Genomic DNA, 8,608 nt, shown 5'->3' with positions numbered 1-8,608 from the left:
ATAGCATAGTTCAGTGGTCGGCTCTGAAGTCCTCAGTGGTAGAAGTCCGACCCCATTCTCCTTTTCTCGTTCGCTCCTCCCTTTTCCCAGTCATCCCTCTTCCCTGTCATCTGTGCAATTAGTTTGTAAATTCAAATAACCAGAACACGAGAAAAATATACATATTCAATGACATTCAATAAAATATATAATATAGTTAAACAAAGTGAAGACCTTGACAAAATTAAGACTCCAATGGTTTAGTCATGCATATTGCATAGAGTTCAATTGAGGAGTAAGAACTAAGAACCATATAGCTGACCAAATAGTTAGCAAAAATATGGGTTCATTGATGTTGATAATATATTTCTCTATCCTATTTACTAATAACCACCTGATATGGGTTCATTAAAAAATTTTGTCATATTTTGTCAAAATTAGAATCAACTAGCTATAGACTGAAACTGAGCCTAAGCAGAATCAGAATCATAAACTTGCTGAACAATCTTGGGCATCCTACAATAGATTATCCAAAAGTTGCAGAACAAAGTTGTAAAAAGTAGTAAAAGATTTGCAACTCTTATTCGATGCATAACAACAATTTTGATTTTGACACACGAGGCATTAACACCTGTTTTAACTTGACGCTATCTACTTGATAAAGTCAAGCAAAGACATTTACCTTCACTTCGATCCTTGAATCCTCGAATAATACATGCAAGACTCCAAGGCCTTCCACCAGAGCATGCTTTTGCTCCACCTTTTAATATGCCATTGTGTTGCTTCAGTCTGAGAATATGTCATCTTTTGTCAAACAATGGGAAGGGTTTCACTTACATATGCACGAATCTATATATTCATCAACAACATCTTCCTGCCAGACGAATCTAATGAAGGTAAAGGCACACAAATAATACAAAAAAAAATTCTTCTGAGTGTGTGTTTCAGATTTAGAAAATATTTCAGTGGCATGTAAGTCAGAAATCAGTACTTAACAAATTAGAAAAGTAATCATCTTTAGAGATTTGTCAAGGACACATTTAACTAGCACCTTATCTAGACATAATATAGGCATTGGACATGTAATCAAAACCCCATCTATTTCGATAAGAACAAAATAAATTAAGGAAATGTATACAAGCGGGAAGTTCTCAACATTCCACAAGAAAAATCCATGATCATATTTGTTAGACTTCAAATCCGAGGCCAAAAGCTTGCACAAGGTCATTAAAGACTCACGCAAGGTCATTCAAGCTTGACAAATACAACCCGGTATTCAGGAATGGCAGCTATATAAGGAGTAGATGCACCTGTCTCATTTTCATCCTGAAGTAACTTATCCAACTCCGGCCAAAGAAGCTCCCTCCTGAAAGTACAGTTGATATTTCATATTCCACACAGGAGTAATGAGATAATGATGGGCAAAAGAGAAAAAAAATAGAAAACTAAAAAATAGCAGTAGCCGACATTGAAATTTGGATGGCATGCATAAAAGTTTGCTGATACTACATACCATGCAGAGAAGTCATCCTCAATACCCTGATCATCATCTCCCAACCCCACTTGGACAATGTGTTTGGCGCCTATGCAGAGGAAAAAATATATAGAAGAATATCCAAGTACGAATGATGCTTAAATTCATTAAACACATCTACAAACTTGCACATGACTACTACATTACAGTTGTATGTATGAAACTCACAGATAACATATCTACTCAATTGTTCATATTGACAATTTCATATTGTTGATTAAAATGTTCATATTGCTGATTGCCCAAACTAAACACACCAAATTGAAGATTTTCCAACCAGGTTCCTCTTTCTTTCCCCTATAAAAACTAATAATCAGCAATCGATCAAGGCAAAAGGATTATTGGTAGAATAGATTAACTAAATGTGCATGTTTCTAGAACCTCTGTAAACCATTTGTAGAACCGGGCAGTATTATCAGTAGGCTCGCCATCTCCATACCTAAAGAAAACAAAGGGATCAGCTCGAACTTTGAGGAAACTGATCGTTTATAAAAACAAAAAATTCCTGGCTTTCAACTTACGTAGCCAAGAAGAACAAAGCCAAGCTCTCCTTTTTCAGGTTCTCCTCGTACTCATCATCCTCAGTAGCATATTCGTCCTATAATTGAGGAAACTAACTACAGATCAATCAATTAATCAGTAGTATTTCCAATGATCTGAAACAGAAGGAAGATAATCTTATGATATCCATGACTTTAAATATGGCATTAGGGTACCGTGCTTTTGCCTCCTCAGCCAGCGCCTAGAAGGGGGGAAATCTAAGATCATGGGAGAAAAATTCAAAAAATGAACTACTCGGATAAAAACCCTAACCTTCGCGAACCCCTCAGCCGTCCTGGTCTGCGTCCCGAAGAAGACGGTGACCTTCTTCTTCCCTTGGTCCTCCTTTGTATCCATCTAGGTCTTCACCACTAGCGGCTTCGGTGGCTTGACGGGCTTCCTTCCGCTCGATCGCCAGACGAAGAAGATTGCCACGCAACCGACAAGCACGACGATGACTATGCTCAGGACGACGATCAGCAGCCGGTTCTCCACGAACGCATCCCCGGTGCTGGAATCGAGCCCATATCCGTCGGAGAGGGAGGCGACAACGACCGACAAGAGATCAAGGGACGACGCCTTCTCGGAACCTATCTGCATCTTGGCGGATCGAGCGGTGAATCGGAAGCACAGATCTCCGATCTCTGTTTCTGTCTGCTTCGAATTGGGAGAATGAAGGAGGTCGAGATTGGGTCGGCGATGGGAGGGGAGGAGAAGGTAGAGGCAGAGAAGGTGAGTCGCCCGAAGACGGCTCTCTCTCTGCCTCCCGTGGACGGCAGCATATAGGGTTAGGTTAGAGGGAAGAGTTGAAAATTTTAGCTAAGTATTGGTGGGAAAATTATCATAGACATCAGATTTTAAAAATCGATGTTAAAATCGGTGTCTATTAACGAAAAAACGGGCGCTCATAGACATCGCCTAAAAAACCGATGTCTATGAGCGAAAATCTGCGCTCATAGACACCGATTTTTGGAAAAACCGGTGTAAAATACTCAAAGACATCGATTTTTGCTTAAAATCGTTGTTGTTCCACTGATGTCTATGAAGGTTTTTGTTGTAGTGGTTCCTTCATCATCTCAACACCAACATCCAATCTGTTCTTCACGTAAATAGCTTGTTTGATAGAAGTAGCCAGCCGGTTTTGAGGATATAGTGGACCTATGTAAACCGGCCAGTTTTCCTTCCACTATTGAAAGTGAATGGGTGGATTTCTCTATGGAGAACCAGCCTCATCTAGTGCCCTCACATTATAAAAGGTCAAACCGGGCTAACGCCTGGTAATATACTCCGATTCACTATCAACTTGGAATGGGCAGGCCGGCGATACTCTGCAGAAAGAGAGGAAAATATGGGGAACAGAAGCTTGGCCGAAGGGATAGGATTGGGTGGCAATCAGAGAAGTAGAAACTTTGTGATGCTCGGGACGACCACCAGCTGAACTTCAAGAGGTGCTTCGATCATCGGCGCTGGAGGAATCAGTGCTGACAGTGGGAGGGATTCGGCTAGGGCACGCGAGTTCGACGGCATTGGGTCGGCACTACTTCATACGGCGTCAGCTGTGGTGGCGGCGGCGCGAAGGAAAAGGAGGAGAGGTGAGGGGGAATCAGGTTCGGCGAGGGAGAAGACGAGAAGAGGGGAGAAGAAACCGCCGCGTGCGGTTAGGGCACGGCGTCGGGCGCGCGCGTTCGCGGCGAAGAAAGAAAAACAAAGAAAAGAAAATAGAAAAAGAAGAAAAAAAAGAATTAAGAAAATAAACATTTCCTCGCTTAAATGGGTAGCCTAAACAGGCTTTCCCGGGGTCCAATTTTTATCCCCGTAAACTCGTCCATACGGTCTCCGAAAATTTTCCAAAAAATTTCGGAAAATTCCCTTATGGTTATTCACTATTTTTTGGTATTTTACATCGGTAGCAACTCGGTCTGGTCTATCTGGAGCTAATCGAAGGTCTTTTTGAAGATGATGTTGATCGAGCTCCCTGTCAATAAATATGTGATGAATAGTGTAGTTGGCGATTACCGCACGGATGATGAGGGCATCGTCATGCGACACTTCGATCCCATCAAGATTCCTGGGACCAAAGCTGATCTCGGGCCCGTTCGGCCTCTCTTGGCTGCATTCTACAGCATGGATCTCCAGTCGTCTAGAATACGACTTCCGGGCTCGGTTGGAGTCTCCGCTGGTCGGTCCACCAACTATTATGTTGATTTTGTTGGTGCAATATGTTAGGATGTATACTAAAAGTCTAGCTTTTGGTATAAACATTTATCTAGAAATAAAGAATCACATTGGTCAAATGTCTACATTTATGATAAATGTAGTTGTTCAATTAATTTATATTGTAGATAACATGGTGTGTGGTGTCACACACAGAGGATCATGTTATCAGTACTTTATAAATTATAAACAGTAGCTCACGACCAAGATGGAAAGGAACAAACCATTGGAATGTCGTAGTGTAATTAGGTATTAGTTTATCTTAACTATATAATTATACTAGTACACTTAGAGTGTATTGAGTAGGACCATTAGAGGTCGTTTTTTTATACTGACTTTATAAAGGAACAAAGACCTCAGTTATTATGGAAGTGTGTGCTCTTAATCATAATATAATAACAAGCACATATATTTGATATTTATTTCTTTAATTTATCAATGGGTGAGATTTAGTTCGATAAATCAATAAGCCCGATAAGTTGGGAAATGATATCACTTATAGTGTGTGTTGCTGATTATAGAAGGAAACTGTGTCCTAGTGATCTAGGTTGAGAATGTCCCCAAGAGGAGCTCATAAGGATTATCATGTTAAACCATGCAGGTGGACTTAGTCCGACATGATGATAAGGTTGAGTGGTACTACTCTTGGACTAAGATATTAATTAAATGAGTTGTCAGTAACTCACTTAATTAGTGGGCATTCGACATCTTAAATACAGGGAGACTAACACACTCATAATAAGAAGGAGCCCAAAATGTAATTTGGGATTGGTGCGGTAGTTCAATAATAGTTCTTTAGTGGAATGAATTATTATTGATGAAATTAAGTTGTGTGTTCGGGGCGAACACGGGAAGCTTAATTTCATCGGGAGACCAAAACCAATTCCTCCTCTCGGTCCCTATCGTAGCCTCTTGTATATAGAGATTTATACCGACCACATACCCACCTTCTTACCCATCCATTGGGGCCGGCCAAGCTAGCTTGGAACCCAAGCTAGGGCCGGCCAAGACCAAGTGGATGAGCCAAGTTGGTGGCCGGCCAAAGCTTGGGTCCCAAACTTAGGTGGCCGACCACTAAAATATTAAAAAGGATTTTTATTAAAATTATTTCTTATGTGGATATCATTGTTTTAAAAGAGAGTTTAAAATTTTAAAATTTCCTTTTATAGCTTTCTACAAAAGATTAAGAGAAGAGATTAATCTCTTTCCTTATTTGTAGATTAAAAGGATAGTTTTAATTTTTGTCAAAAACTTTCCTTATTTGTAAATCATCTACATGTTTAAAAGAGAGTTTAAAATTTGAAATCTTTCCTTATTTGTTGATTAAAAGGTGGATTTTAAATTTTAAGAAAACTTTCCTTTTTAACCATGTTCATGATTTAAAAGAGAGTTTAAAAATTAAATATTCTCTTTTATAAGTTTCTACAAGAGATTAAGAAAAGATTTGATATCTTTCCTTATTTGTAGATTAAAAGATATTTTAATTTTTAGAGATAAGTTTCTTTTTATCCACATGTTTAAAAGAAAGATTTTAATTTATAAAATTTCCTTTTTATTAACCAATCATGAAGGGATTAAAATTATTGCAGAAATTTTTATAAATTTCCGGAAACAAATTAGGAAGTTTTAATTCTTGTTTTAATTAAAACTTTCCTTGATTTGGGGCTTGAGGTGGCCGACCATTGTTATTAAGAAAAGAAAATTATTTTTAATTAAATAATTTTTCTTTTTCATGGCAAAAGAATTAAGGAAGTTTTTTATTAAATTTCCTTATTTGCCAAGACCAAGGATTATAAAAGAGGGGGTAGAGGAGGCTTCATGGCTAACGACTCTATTCTATTTTCTCCCTCTTTTCTTCCTTGATGTGGCCGACCCTTCTCCTTTTCTCTCTTCCTCTTATGTGGCCGAAATCCTTTATCTCTTGGAGCTTGGAGGAGGTGGCCGGATCTAGCTTGAGGAAGAAGGAGAGAAAGCTTGCATCCCTTGGAGCTTGGTTGGTGGAAAAAAGTTCTTCATCCTTTAGAAGATATGCTTGGCCGAAACTTGAAAGAAGGTAGAAGAAGGTGCCTTGGTGGTTCTCATCTCGGAAGATCATTGCCCACACAATGTCCGAGGTTAGAACAGGAATACGGTAGAAGATCAAGAGGTCATTAAAAGTTCGCAAAGAAAGGTATAACTAGTAATTATTTTCTGCATCATACTAGTTTTATTTCTTTGTAAAATTACCAAATACAAGAGGCATGTGATTCTAGTATTTCGAATTAGTTTTCGATGTTGTGTTCTTTTGTTTTCTTTTCGAACTTATGCTTCGATTGTTCTTTTTGGTTAACCTAGAGTTATTTAAGGAAATTAAATATTAACTTTCCTTAAAAGGCTTTGTCTAGGCGGTGGTGGTTGCTCCCATATCCAAGAAGGTCATGTGCCTCGCCATACAGTCCTGGAAGCCAATTTTGGAAATTAATATTTAATGGAATTAATAACCTAGGTGATTTGAATCAAACGTGTTAAGTTCCGCAGGAGATCCAAGTCAAAACCTAAAAGAATAAATAAGTTAAACTTAGGATCAAACATGTAAAGTTCCACAGGCGATCCAAGTTTAATTTAAAAGAACACATGGTAGCTAGGAAAAGGTTAAGACCTTTGTACAAAATTTTTGTATAGTGGAACTGATAGGTTTTCCGAGTAGCAACCAACACAATCGACCTCCATGGTTTTTATGTCATACAAATATGTTTAAGTATGGAGCTTGATCAAGAGAAGTCCTAGTTGCAGGCTAGGAAAGGAGAGAAATCTCGGTATGTCGTGGAAGCCAGGTGGATAGGTCTGGAGGACCTGATCCCTGGGTAGCCGAATACTGAGTCCTAATTGTAGGCTAGGCAAGGGGAGAAATCTCGGTATATCGTGGAAGCCAGGTGGATAGGTCTGGAGGACTTGATCCCTGGGTAGCCGAATACTGAGTCCTGGTGAGTGAAGCCAGGTTGAGAAATTCCTAGGGGGTGGTAACCTTAGGTAACGAGAAGTCTTGGAGGAGTGAACTCCAAGCAAGGTTGATCGGATGGTTTCCGTTCGACCGCGCGCGGTGGACATGACCAGCGGATCTCGGTAAATCTAGGTTTAAGTTTATCATTGTATTATGTATTACTATTATTACTGTTGGCTAATGTAGTATTGCAGGAAAAGTCTTAGTTGATCGGGCGATCAAACACTGAGCAGGCAAAAGTCCAAACAGGTCTGGAGGACTATGTTTGGTAGGTAAGTTGAGGTAAGCAACTGGAGGAGCGACAGTGAGGTCGAGTTCCCGAAGGGAACAACCTAAGGTCGCTGATCCAACTGAAGAAACCGGGAAGGTTTCCAAATTGAGATCAAGACAGTTTTATTGTCTAAATATTACTCATGCATAATATATTATTACTGTTCTAACCTTTGTTTTGCAGGAATATTGTTTAACTCTGTTTTACAGGTTTGGCCTGATCGGTCAACCGAACAGGAGGATCGGTCGATCGAACCAGCTTAACTCAGCACTGGACAGCTCATCAACAACGATCAACAGAAAAGGGAAAAAGGGCTGATCGGTCGACTGAACCGGAGGACCGGTCGACCGATCCAATCAGAATTAATTGCAACATTAATGAAGATCTCGGTTAATTTCGACAAACAGGGAAATAGACTGTTCGGTCGATCGAAAAATAGGTCCGGTCGACCGAACCATTTATGAGCATTTACTACAAAAGATCGAGCCAACTTCTATTTTCGACGAGGAAGGAATGGAGCCGGGTTCGGTCGACCGAACAGAGGGATCTGTCGACCGAACGCTCAAGGAACTTATAAAAAGTGCTCGAAGTCAGAGGCTAAAAAAAAAACTCTCGGATCAAAAATCCTGTTCTGCAAATGACTCGTCTTCATCAGCTCAGCAAGCTACTGCATCCGGAAGTGCCGACCTAAGCTTCATCTACAATTTACCTGTCGGTATATTTTAATTTAAGCTTGCATTGTAATTTCATTTAAGTAAGATAGTAGGGTGTTACTATCTTGCTCCATTGTACGATCTACTTCTTTCCGAAGGATTTCAGAAAGAAGAGTTATAGTGTTTTTGCCCATCGGTGCGGTCAAGGACCGTGGGCCTTCGAGTAGGAGTCGAGCTAGGCTCCGAACAAAATAAAAGACCTTGTCCCTTTTCTTATTTCCGCTGCACGACTTTGGTTTCAAAAGGTTAAAGAAAAAGTTTTAAACGCGCGATATTCACCCCCCTTTTATCGCTCCAAACGATCTATCAGATTTCACCCCGAGCGGCGTTGCTTCAGTTTTCTTCCTCCCGCGCGAGCGGAGTACCCAACTTACCTG

The sequence above is a fragment of the Zingiber officinale genome, chromosome 7B, assembly GCF_018446385.1.
Source record: "Zingiber officinale cultivar Zhangliang chromosome 7B, Zo_v1.1, whole genome shotgun sequence".
Classification (NCBI taxonomy): domain Eukaryota; kingdom Viridiplantae; phylum Streptophyta; class Magnoliopsida; order Zingiberales; family Zingiberaceae; genus Zingiber; species Zingiber officinale.
This window is presented reverse-complemented; position numbering follows the sequence as displayed.